At 38.6% G+C, this 12428-nt stretch overlaps 1 protein-coding gene across 3 annotated transcripts in view; it reads right to left on the bottom strand.

The window, feature by feature from the left end:
* Positions 1 to 12428, bottom strand: part of LOC105477210 (dopachrome tautomerase) — an 85057-nt gene that overhangs the window by 8780 nt on the left and 63849 nt on the right. For 2 of the 3 annotated variants that reach the window (XR_984572.2, XR_011614673.1), the window contains exons 9-10: positions 3423 to 3478; positions 2413 to 2458 (exon numbers count right to left, since the gene is read on the bottom strand). The exons of the other annotated variant lie outside the window; for it this stretch is intronic. The gene's annotated coding sequence lies outside the window, so the exon portion shown is untranslated. The remainder of the gene's footprint in view (positions 1 to 2412; positions 2459 to 3422; positions 3479 to 12428) is intronic. 3 annotated transcript variants of the gene reach the window in all.

The following is a 12428-nucleotide window of genomic DNA, read 5'->3' as shown; positions in this document are numbered from 1 at the left end:
AATTTCAGAGCCATGGAACTTTTTGGGTTTGAGACATTTTTAGAAGGTTCAGTGTTAAAAAACAACAACAAACCCCATATAGTAAAACAGTGCCACTCACCTAAATACACTCAGCATCTGAAATCAGGAACTATTTGAATTTTAGAACATTTAGAGCTTCCCAAATGTATATGGAAAATACTGTATCTCTATTCTTTTGTACTGATTTCTTCTCAGAGGATAAATTTAGTGACTTGAAAACTGATGTCAATACTTTATAAATGAGGTCAAAAAATAAGATCAAATGTGAAAAGACTAATAACTTCCCAATTTAGCCAATTGCATTGAGTTTTATACTTCTGAAACGTTTCCATCCTCTCAGGCACGCTAAATATTGTATAACCTGCTAAAGATTTATTTCACAAATATTTATTGAACTCTTATTATGTACAAACCTTGCTCTAGGGGATTTATCACTGGCTGTGAAAAACCAGTAGAAAATTATTCATTCCTTAATGCAGCTAACCGTAACTATTACAGATAAATAATTTATTTCAAGAATGATCTTATAAATAAAGGAACTCATACAAATAAAGGTACTAAGAATACAGCATGTAATTGTAAGAAATACTGTGATTTAGCTCACATTATTATTATTTTGGTTTGTATTGAGAAAAGTGACTATTATAAAACAATTAAGGAATGTTAGGATAATTTCATCTACAATATCAAAATGTAACAAATTTTATTTGGAAGTAACAGAAACCAGTTTATTGGGAAGGAAAAACATCCAAGTGGTTTTAGAAAAATAAATGAAACCACTTTTATCAGGTAACAACAATATTTATTTTAATTTGCTCTTTGGATAAGCAGACAGGGATATAGTTAAAGTATATGCACAAATGTGGTAACAAAATTACATTGATTTAAAAAATCCAACTTGTAACATAGTGGCAATGAGGGATAAAGTGTTTCTGTATCTTGAGAGCTAGAAAGATGCAGCCACAAATTTAAGTCTGTTTAAATAGACGTTGACAACTGATATAGTGGGGACGCATTTCCATTCCATAGACACATTTATTTGCTGGTGTAAACATGTGGCCAAACATATTTTGCTGGCTCATAAATAGGGCATGCAGCAAAGCCAGGAGGAATTAGATGCCTGCCTTTATAGCCTGCTTAAGGAGCACAAGCTCAGGTACACCTTGAAGCATAAAGCAAAACAGGAAATTGGGAAACTGGGACTTTTACCCTGTGAATGCTCAAGTTTGGAGAGAGGAGAAAGAAGGATTGCAAACTGGATTCAAGAAAGCAGAAGAATATTTACCTTGAATAAAGCCACCTTGCCTTCAATAAGAACAAGCATCTGTGGATTTTTTTAATTAAAAAAAAAAATTACTGACCTCAGCAATTACTCACTTTTTCAAAAGATATATAATGAGAAATCATCCCATGTCAAACACGGTTCTGGGTGCAAGAGCAAGACACTAAAATTTCCGCCCTCTCCCTTTAGTGAGGAAGAGACAGACAACATGTATGCCAATAAATGAACGCGAAGATTCAGAAAGTGAAAGGCGCCATGAAGGAATGAAACAGGAAATGGGATAGCGACCAGGAAGGAAACTCCTTTAGGCTAGTGGTCCAGGAGAGCCTGGGGTGATGGAGCTCTGATGAATGACAGGGAAAGAGACACCATGAGCAGACCCGGGGATAGAAATTTCCAGGCAGAGAAAGTGCAGATGCAGAGATCTCAGTTCGGGAATGACCCGTACTTGAGCGAACGTGACTGCAGTGAGGTGCTGAGCAGTGAGATGGTTGAAGAGCTGACTTTGGGAATTATCCACTTTTTTCAAAAGATAGATAATGAGAAATTATCCCATGCCAAACATGGTCCTAGGTGCAAGAGCAAGATGCTAAAGTTGGGGCAGCCCTGTTAAGCCTAATGGCCAAAACTAAGGTCTTATCCCCTGGTGAAGCCAGAGCCCGAGTGGGACACAGCAGCCCGGCTGGTCACACTCACTCACATTTTTTGGGGGGTTTGGGGGGCGAGGGGGCGAGGGGGGACGGAGTCTCCCTCAGTCGCCCAGGCTGGAGTGCAGTGGCGTGATCTCGGCTCACTGCAACCTCCACCTCCGGGGTTCAAGCGATTCTCCTGCCTCAGCCTCCCGAGTAGCTGGGACTACAGGCACCCTCCACCATGCCGGGCTAATGTTTTGTATTTTTAATAGAGACGGAGTTTCACCATGTTGGCCAGGCTGCTCTCGAATTCCTGACCTCGTGATCCACGTGCCTCAGCCTCCCAAAGTGCTGGGATTACGGGCCTGAGCCACCATACCCAGCCTTAATTCATCTTTATAGCATCTCTATGATATAAACATAATAATGTCCATTTTATACTGAATAAAATGAGACACAGTGAAATTAATAACTCACCCAATCACACTAAGAAGGTCATGATACGAACCCGGATCTGTAAGAACTAGACAGAAAAATGAAGGTATTAATATATAAGAATAAGTTTGTTTTTGTTGTTACAAATTCAGTTCAATTGTCCAAGCGTGCTCTGAGTATTGACAACAAGTGTGCAAACTGGCAACAAGTTTCCATTAGCATAAAGGATATATGTGAAATTTTAATTCTGAAAATGGAGTTGCTTTGTGTCTTAACTTTTTTTCAAAATTAAAATCCTAAGTAAACAAATGACTGGGGATTCCGGGTTCTTATGTAGTTTGAACTTCAGCCACCTTGAAGCAAAGCATGATCCCTACGACAGAAACACGCATCGAGCCCACTTCCCCTCGTTTGTCAACTCGGCTTAGACATCATAGGCACAGGAAGCAAATCAGATATCAAATTCACAGGGCTTAGCCCAACTTCCAGTGACTCTCCCATATATTAGCTGTATGTAATTTAACTATTCTGATGGTCGAGTGGACCTAAAATATAAATCAAAACAGCTCAACAATTACCCAACTCAGATAACTAGTTTGGCTGCTTTGTAGACTAAACTGACTGTTAAAACATCTTATAAAGTATTGTGACATTGAACATCCAGCCCAATCAAAGTCCTAGCGAGGGCTTTCTTAGTTGAAATAAAGACTGCAGCATAGGAACTCCCTGTGTCTTTCATATTCCTGGAGTTAAAGCTACTTACACTGTAGGTTTCCAGCTCATGCTTGCTTGAAAGGCATGGGCCATTGCCGTCCTTAGCTGAGAGTCAGGGGTATTGAGCACAGGTTGTGTCCTTCTTAAAAAGGTTCTCTAGACGAGGAGTCCCCAGCCTTTTTGACACCAGGGACCAGTTTCATGGAAGACAATCTTTTCATGAACCAGGATTAGAGAGGTAATGGTTTCAGGAAAATTCAAGTGCATTACATTTATTGTGCACTTTCTTTCTATTGTTATTACATTGTAATATATAATGAAATAATTATACAACTCACCATAATGTAGAATCTGGGAGCCCTGAGTTTGTTTTCCTGCAAGGAGACAGTCCCATCTGGGGGTGATGGGAGACAGCGACAGAGCATCAGGCATTACATTCTCATAAGGTGTGTGCAACCTAAATCCCTCACTTGTGCAGTTCACAATAGGGTTTGTGCTCCTGTGAGAATCTAATGCCACCGCTGATCTAACAGAAGGCAGAGCTCAGGTGATAATGCTCACTCGCCTGCCACTCACCTCCTGCTGTGTGGCCCGGTTCCTAACAGGCCACGGACTAGTACCAGTCTGTGGCCAGTGGGTTGAGGACCTCTGCGCTAGACATTTCATAAAGGTGACGATCACGTTAGGGAAAGGTTTGTTACAAAGCTCTGTTTATTTCTGTTTAGTGATAAAACATGCCTTATATTTGCATAAAGCATTTCATCCTGAAGGGAACTTTCGAATTCATTTTCTTTCATAATCTTCACTACATCTCCACGAAGTAGGCAGGAGCTACTGTCCCTATGGTACAGATCAGAGAAGCTACACAGTGGAGCCAAGATCTTCTCATCTTGTTTTTGTTTATTCTCTCCCTTTCTTCTTCTTCTCTCCCTTACTCCCAGCCCACCCAAACTGTAAGGACTTGAATGTAAATCATTCTTGTTCCTACCAACCTCTTACTAGGTTATGGAACCAGCCCATAGTTCAGCTGCAGGGACCCAGACCCCAGTTCTCAAGCTGAGCCTGGTAGAATGATACCCCAACAGTCTTCTGATTCATCTCCGCTTCTGAATCATATACTGTGAGCTATTATATACTGAGTTTCCGTGTGTGAAAGAAACTAGAAGTCCCAAAATTATATTAAGCCCAAGAAATTTCACTCAGTTTTATGAAAATCTTGTTAGTGACACAGGAATGATTGTATTGGTTTTTGTTTGTTTGAACTATTGCATATGAATTAGTGCATGAAGGCTGTTTTTATACAGCCAAAGGTAAGCCTAGGTTCTATGACTGGGCTTGTGTTTGAACTTAAGGGTTTTATTTAATGGAAAAGGAAAAGCCTTACATTGAGTAATGCATTATTGGACAGAGAGCACGAGCCAGGAGAAATCGGCAAGCAAAAGGCCTTTCTCTAGGAAAGAAGAACAGAGATTTCCCCCACATCTGAAATCTTCCTTCCTCTGGCACAAGCCTTTGATCTTTCCCCTGTTTGTACCTCATGAACAAGGAGGGAGTGCCGTGGAATGGCGCGGGGGGAAGCAAAATTTAAAAAGAGGGAAAAACCAAAATCCAGTACTACTGACACATGTGATAAGTTTCCTATATATTCATTTGACCATTTCTGAACCTCTACTGTAAAAGTCTCCTGTCATAGAAAGGGAAGGTTCTCTACAGATAATATATAATAATGGTACTTAATGAAAAACATAAAAAGAAATCACATAGGAACTCTGGTGTGTTGAACGAATACTCTTCACTCACCATATGTTAAAAAAAAGTCTATATGTCCCAGATTGTCTCAGACAGTCCCCATTATGTCTGCTGTCCCAGTATTATTATTAACAGCACCCCTTTCATTCTCCACGGTGTCCTTGACTTGAATGATCAATTATATGGTCACTCTAGGTATAAATAATGGCTATTCACATGATCAATTTACACTCTAATGTATATGACACCTAGTAATTTTTCAAACCTCCCACCCAGCTGAAGAAAGTAACAGGTAATGTTATTCACCAGTGACTTTCCTATTTAAATTTCCCTGCCTACTTGTTATATTGAAAAACATCTGGAATCAGAATCAGGAATCCAAAAACAACTTAGACATTGCCAAGCACGCTAGATAACCCCAGTTCACAAGTGCCCAGCTCTAAACGCCAGCATGCTTTCATCTCAAAGTAAGCCACACTTGAAACTTGATCCCAGCTGGTTGACCCCTTCTGCTGTTCAGTAATTTTGCTGGATATGTCAGTGAACAAAACCACTGAAAATGGGTGCCACCCCAGAAGTTGTATTTTGGTTCCATTTGCTGCTGCTAGAGCGTTGTAATTTGAGGCTTGTTTTCCTTACCTGCCAATCTTAGCAGTCCCACAACAGCTTCAGCTAAATTGTTCTAAGTTGTTGATAAGTTGAAAATGCTCTGCTAACATTTTCTTTTGGTTTTGACTCACATCTAGGATCAATTTCTTGAGCCCTGTTTCTGGATTGGCCATCCATACCACAGGACATATGATATTCACATCAAGTAGTACCAATAATTTCTTTACATTTAATCGCACTAAATGTAACCCCTCCCCTTTCTCTCCCACTCAAATGAGCATACCAGAATGCAAGGAAGTGATGGGTATGAAATTACCATAAAACTCATAATGAATCCACTCCAACTTACAGAAAGTCATTCACATATTTTATAATTCAGTTATTACTCCTAATAAACTACATGCAATACTTTCCAATTGATTCCTACACTGGATTTATGAGATCTTTGTGCTGTTCCACTTAACATCTGAGAGGATGTGTTCCAAAGAGAACAAAGTGTGACATAAAAACTGCCACCTACTGATACCCGACATATAAAAAGGTACCTCTTAGATTGACAGCTAACCGGAAGAAAGGAACTTACCCTTTGATTAAATCACTCAGCCCTTCAAAGGATACTCCAGGCTTGCTTTTGCAAGATTACCTATTCCTAAAGGTATTCTTTAAAGATCAGTTGGGCACAAATGTGTACACTTGTATTGTCTACAGGGTAGAGAAAAAGATTTCTACTAGAATTTAAAATATTACCCCAAATATTAAAAATCTAGCCAAAGATCTAAATGCAATTCATTTATTATTGTGCCCTGTACTATGGTATATGTTTGGAAAAACATATAATTGATCAAAACATACTCTCTCTGCTCAAGGAGAAAATACCACCACCTACCAAAAAGTAATAACAAAAGCAACACTAGTAATAAGAATGCCTAGGAACTATTCTAAGCCCTTGCCATGTATTAATTCATCTTATTCTAAAAATAAAACATTCTAAAAAAAAAAATAGCAGGTACCATTGCTGTCCTAATTAGACAGGTAAGGAAATTGAAGCACACATAAGTTAAATGACTACCTCAAGGTCCCACACAGCTAGAAATTAGCAGATAGAAAAATGCTGACGTTGCCAAAGCTGAAAATACACCATGGTTACCTGAAGAGGTGCACACTGTTCGGAATGAATAGAGACGAGTATTCCCTGCTCTGCAGTAGCATAAAGGAAGGAGAGAGGTTACCTTTTGGAAATAATGATCTGGTGTGGGCTCTACTGCAAACAAAGTGCATGAAAAATAGTCAATGATCGTCTCATTTTTATACATGCTGTTACTCTGTCAAGATTTTTTAAATTGTGTTTCCTGTATGTACCCTGGGGTCTGGGGAGAATGCATAGCTCTGGGAGGATATACATAAAGCCATATGTATATGCACATAAATATACATGGGTTAGAATAATTGATCAAATAGAGACCTGGTTCCCACTCCCACTCCATACTCCAAAAGAACAAACAAGGCAAAATATTGAGTAGCCAAGTTCTTGTTCAATCTTAAGGTCCTGATAATATTAAGACAAACCACAATGGCTTTGTACTGACTGTTGATGAGATCATCTAACCTCTTGACTGAATTATAGCTTATAATCATACTCTCTCTCCTTATTACCCTGTGTACAGCACTCCATTATCTGCAGAACTGTCAGAAAATACCTTCCCAGCTGCTGAATTACCCTAATCACAATTTTTTTTCTTACCCAGCCCTGCTCTGGGTTGTGAGGCTCAGGGAAGGAGCAGAGGGGAGTGGAGAGTTCTGATGTTCCGGTGACAGTGAGAAGGTGCGTGACATTTCCTCCACGCTCTCAGCCAGCACGGTTGCCATTCACTCTCCACTTTGCCCTAAGCCTTTATTAACCCAGTATGGAATATGGCAATTTCCTAAGCCATGGTCATTAAGGTAAATACCATTTCTCCCCATAAGCCTCCCTTTAGCTGCTGTGTTCTTCGTGCTTGTTTAGCTCGTGATATTTCATGCCAAATATTTTAGAGACAGTGTTCAGAAACTACCAAGCAGCTAGACTGTGAAATGCGATGTTCCCATCCTTCGGGAAAAGGAGTCAGACTGCAGGGATGTTGTATTTTGTATTTGCTTTACATTCATTATACGTTTCTTGCTGAGCCTGCTTTTCCACAAATATTGAAGACTGAGCTGACGAATGACTCTCTATTAACATCAACTCATGTTGGTGATTATGCATCTTTGGGAAGTACTTAATAAATACTATTAAAAGATTTTGCTTTACAGCGATGGCAATCATGCCAGATGTGATATTGTGTTATTAGACAAAGGCAATCTTGAAAAGCTTTCAAGGTAACATTTAAAAAGTAATCCTTTATTAGGTTGCCTAGCAAGATGCCCCATAAGCACTTAAAACCCGTAAGACAGTTGAGCTCAGATAAAGAATGTGTTACCAGATGGAGACAGTAATTACCCTGTCCCCGAACTCTAATTGTATTTACCCTGCCTTTTGCCTATGAAGTTGACAATACAATATCTGACTTTTCAACTGGAGCATACCATTTCATATTTCCTGCTGGTACACATATATTAATGAATGGGTGCTTTTATTAACGAAAGTGTAAGACAAGAATATTTCAGTCATGCTGTTACACCTACTGCCTGATATAGATCATAAAGGACAAGAATAAAATTTAATTTGCAGTAACTCTTTGGAGCTACAGTAATAGTTGCCCAGGAGTTCTTTGTCAGAGCATCTTGGCTTTTCATTAAGTACTCAGCCACTAAATTTTTTTCAATTCTGGCAGAAGCAGCCAGGGAACACTTTGGGAGCCCCATAAAAGGCACTCTCCTAATCTTCAAATCATTGGAAAGACTCTTTAGCATCTGTTAAAATATTTTTTCCTTCTAATCTGCCTGAAACTAATAGGGAGAAAATTCCGAGATGTTTCTTAATTAAGCAGTAAGAAATGGTGACGGGTGGTCTGCACTGACTTAATCACAGTTGTAAAGCATGAAAAAGGGAAAAGAGTTAAGTACCCCTAAATCCTCAGGCATCTGACTTCCCCATGAATGTGCCTTATTGCTATTAGTAAGAAGTCTTTCCTCAGTTTGAATTATGGAGATCCAAATGATGTGGAAAAAAAAAAAAAAACTCAAACTCAAGAAAGAGTGAAGGCTGTGAGTGATGCAGGAAAAACAAACCAACAAAAAAAAAAGAGTGATGCAGGAAAAACAAACAAACAAACAAGAAACAAACAAACAAACAAAAAACACAACCACCCAGTAAAGCCAATTTCTCCCTTTAGCAAGAGGGGAGGAAAGAGTGATGAAGGTGCCAGTGCTAGGGCAAAGGGCTCTTGCTTCTGTGCAGTTATTACTTAGCCTAGTAGCTTCTGAGTGTGGCCTGCAGCACTGCCTCCTTGACCAAGCAGGTAATGAAATTGCAACAACTGCAAAGTATGAGGCAACAAGGAAGGCACTGGCTGCGACTAAGGAGCATGAGCCAGCTCCACCTAAAGGGATTGCTGTGCAATTCCAAGGCATTCATTCAGCACACAGCTGGTAAGAAAAATAGGTCTGAGAGCAAAAATCTCCTTCCCCAAAACCAGTTTGTAACCCCTTTCTTAAAATCATCATGAACACGAATACCTACACCCTCAATCTACTTGCTAATCCCCATTTTCAAACTAGGACTTATAGTCCCTCCAAACTACTTACAAGCAAATCCTAAGAGTTTAACAGATAAGCATCTCAGGTAAACATTCTATCTATTCAGACCATTGACCCAGGAGTTTTTTCCTGCTGCGTTTATTAAAAACCAAGACAAAAAGGAAGAATTAATTCTGGAATAGTCTTTTACACTGTTGTATACACTTCTCACATCTGTGAAAAATTTATCCATGTTTGCATAATTGTATTGAATGATCTGTTAAGAAGTGTTATAACAGCAAAAACAACAAAAAAATGGTCATTTGTTCTGCCATAATTATTGTCCATTTTATCTGAAGATGATCAGAATATGCTACCCCAAATATGCCACTTTCACATAAGAATTATTTTGAGCTGAAGACAATTGAGAAACATCAGACATAAGAGGAATTCTCCCTCCTCCCCATTTTTGCCTAAAAGTAGGGCATGAATTTCCCATTGTAAAGGTGACACAAATTTTTATTTGTAAAGGTGTTTACATCTTCCTTACTAGGAAAAGGAGAAAGCTGTTATTTGCATAACAATCTTACCAAACACCTCTTATGTACTATACATTTTTAGTCACCTTCCCACAATTTACCTCCCCTAGGAGCCCCAATCCCCCTTTCCTTTATCTGGGTCTCCACAATTTATCACCCTCTGTTAGGATGGTATATAAGCTCTCAACTCTAACCACGCCTCTGAGTTACTCATCATTGAGTTCTCCCTCATGTCCTACATATTCCATGTGTAAATAGACTCTGTTTTCTTTTCTTCTTTTAACCTGTCTTTTATCAGTTTAATTCATAGGCCCAGCACTAAACCTAAGATGATAGAAGAAAAGTTTGTAACTCCTTACTTATTCTTAGAAGAATTATATGAAATAAGTATGGCATACTACCAACTCACTTCATGTTATTTATCATTTCACTTTCATTTGATATTTTTCCCCATAAAGAGGCCAAAATCTGGTGGTTTGAAAGACTTCATTAAGTATAGGAATTAAATATAGTACTGCTGTTTTTGTAATTCATTACTTGCAGATTTCATACTTGCTAATTCACCTACTCATTAAAATTCATTTTCATAGTGATTTGCAGACATACGTATGCACAGAGCAGTGACAAATTTAAGTCATTTGATGCTCACATTCTAGCTGAGGTTCAACAAGGTGATGCTCTGCCTTCTCATTTCAACTCTCATACTAAAACTAGTGTTCTTTTCACAGTCTATTTAGTGCCATCTTTTCATCAATTTTGTGCTCTCTGTTGATTTTGCTGTTTACAATGTCCCCCACCAAATGTGATGCTGCAGTGCTGCGTAGTGTTCCTAAAGCTGAGGAGTCCGTGAGGTGTCTTACAGAGAAAATGCACATGTTAGACAGGCTTCGTTCAGGCATGTTACAGTGTTTGTGGTGGCAAGCTGAAAGCTAATGAATCAACAATATAAATTATATATGTTAAATAAGAGGTCTTTAAACAGAAACACAATTAAATAGTTGTATGTTGATCAGTTGATTAAAATGTTATGACCAGACGCTTTTAGGAACCCTGTATTTCCCCCTAGGGGCAATGACTCAGTCTTCTCTACAATTATAGAGCATAACTTCCATAATGAGAATCAACTTTCATCAAAATTGTTTATTTCATGTGCTTCCCTACTCAGTTGACTCTAACCAAAACTGATAACAGTTGCAATAGTCTTGATGTTAAGTCACATCCATTTTAATGGAGATGTCTTCTCTAGTTTTCTCTTTGGCATTTTAGAGTATAGTTTTTTTAACAAGTCTTTTGATCTCAACCACAACTAGACCTCTGTAACACAATGTTTCCCTCTATATATGTGGCTTTCTGATGTCAATGGATGATTTCACCAGCTTTAGCCCTGCTCATAACCCTGAGGACTGAGAAAATTAATATCTTGGTGTGCCTTAACTCCATTCTAAGGAGTGACAGGAAGTGACATGAGCTATATCCAAAGGAATACTTGGAAGCCTTCTTCTAGACTTTCGATGGTCTGGGAATTCCACTGATGTCACATATGCCTTTGTAGAATACGGGGAATTTAACTCTGATCTCAGCCAGCACCCCCAGCAGGCACGGCTACATAATTTACCTGGCCCACTGAAAATGAAAACATAGGATGCCTTATGTAGGAAAAAAGTACAGTTATAGGTGCTAAAATATAAACCTTTTTCCTTTCTTCTATGGTCTCTCTTCCTCAATTTGCCATGGCACCTTTTTTTTTAACTTGCTATTTAATGCTGTTCTAAGAAAATTAAAATATTACCACACACTTTATTGTTCATTTTCTAATTGAGCACTGCCAGTTTTAAAAGAAGATATATATGCATTTAACAGAAATCCCTGAAATTACACAATCCATATTTCATAGTTTGTACATACATATGTATCTTGTTCTTACCAAATCAGTGAAAACACTGCACAAAATTAACGAGTTTTTATTTCATTTCTTGATACTCACAGATTCTACCAACATGCTCTATCTTTAGCCTACTGATCAGGAAGGAAGAAGTGAAAGGAAAAATAACTATGGGGTTTTTTTTTTCTTTTCTTTTTATGTCATTTTCAGGGTAAATGGTTGACTAATACGGAAGTAATACAAGTAAGGAAACATATGATAAGTTTCCTTAGTCATTTGTCTTACTTAGAATTTTCTTCTTATTGCATTTGAAGCAAATTCTCATTCAAATAGAAACATGGTCCCTCTGTGTGTCAGCACCCCTACTTAGTCATAGCTGTGACATGTTTACTAATACTAACTTTGAGTCTCACTGAACTCCCACACATCATAGGTTCCCTGGAGTTTTGTGCTCATGGGACATTACAAATGCTACAATTGAAAGAGGTGACAAGAAACAGCAGACATGTATATTTTTGCACCTATATTCTGCTCACATAAATGTTGCATTGTCCCATCATATTTTACATACAAAGTACAAGTTCAAAGATAAAATTATCAAGAATGTCAAGATAATGACAATGGAGCATTGAAGCAAGCCCACAGCCCTTCTGAGCATGAGACCTGTGAAACTGTACAAGTAACACACCAATGAAGCTGGCCCTGGTACCCAGCCCAGGCTGGGTCATGCATCTGGAACCCATGTGTGGCTTCTAGAATTACTTATGGAAAATACTCACTAACCTAGAAAGGGTAATCTTGAAATAAGGAACTACTTCCCAGAGAATAATAAGCCCTTGCAATAGTGAATGTGGTCATTCAGCCTGGATTGGTCCCAGTTATCAAAAAGGAAGCTCTGGACCTAGAACTAG

Source organism: Macaca nemestrina, chromosome 16 (assembly GCF_043159975.1).
Source record: "Macaca nemestrina isolate mMacNem1 chromosome 16, mMacNem.hap1, whole genome shotgun sequence".
NCBI classification, from domain to species: Eukaryota; Metazoa; Chordata; class Mammalia; order Primates; family Cercopithecidae; genus Macaca; species Macaca nemestrina.
The sequence above is the reverse complement of the archived record's forward strand: the minus strand, read 5'-3'. Positions and strand labels throughout refer to the sequence as shown.